The following is a 635-nucleotide window of genomic DNA, read 5'->3' as shown; positions in this document are numbered from 1 at the left end:
GATGCCTGCATCCTCCAACTATTTAGTTTGGTTCAATCAGCACACATTGTTGTTGTAGCTCTGGATACTAACCCAACAATACAACTATTTCCACCACTGGGCTTACTGCAGTCACTACTTCAACCTTTACTGAACTACCATGAAAAATACTTTTAGACAGCTGAAGCAAGCATACTTTTTAAAAAGTATCCTTTCTTATGGACGAGGGATTTGGCAGTGCGGTCATTGAGATTTCATACTTCTGATTGGAGCTGCAGGGGGATTAGCTCAAATGGTAGAGCGCTCGCTTAGCATGCGAGAGGTAGCGGGATCGATGCCCGCATCCTCCAACTATTTAGTTTGGTTCAATCAGCACACATTGTTGTTGTAGCTCTGGATACTAACCCAACAATACAACTATTTCCACCACTGGGCTTACTGCAGTCACTACTTCAACCTTTACTGAACTACCATGAAAAATACTTTTAGACAGCTGAAGCAAGCATACTTTTTAAAAAATATCCTTTCTTATGGACGAGGGATTTGGCAGTGCGGTCATTGAGATTTCATACTTCTTGTTGGAGGCGCAGGGGATTAGCTCAAATGGTAGAGCGCTCGCTTAGCATGTGAGAGGTAGCGGGATCGATGCCTGCATC

The 635-nt window shown here is 43.5% G+C and overlaps 1 non-coding gene across 1 annotated transcript; it reads left to right on the top strand.

Annotated features, from left to right (window-relative positions):
- The first annotated feature begins 256 nt into the window (after window positions 1-256).
- trnaa-agc lies at window positions 257-329 on the top strand. Its single transcript has one exon. It is a non-coding gene; the product is annotated as a tRNA-Ala (tRNA).
- Window positions 330-635: the final 306 nt, after the last annotated feature.

Source organism: Oncorhynchus gorbuscha, unplaced genomic scaffold, assembly GCF_021184085.1.
Source record: "Oncorhynchus gorbuscha isolate QuinsamMale2020 ecotype Even-year unplaced genomic scaffold, OgorEven_v1.0 Un_scaffold_1990, whole genome shotgun sequence".
NCBI classification, from domain to species: domain Eukaryota; kingdom Metazoa; phylum Chordata; class Actinopteri; order Salmoniformes; family Salmonidae; genus Oncorhynchus; species Oncorhynchus gorbuscha.
Note: the sequence above shows the minus strand (reverse complement) of the source record. Positions and strands in the feature narration are given on the sequence as shown.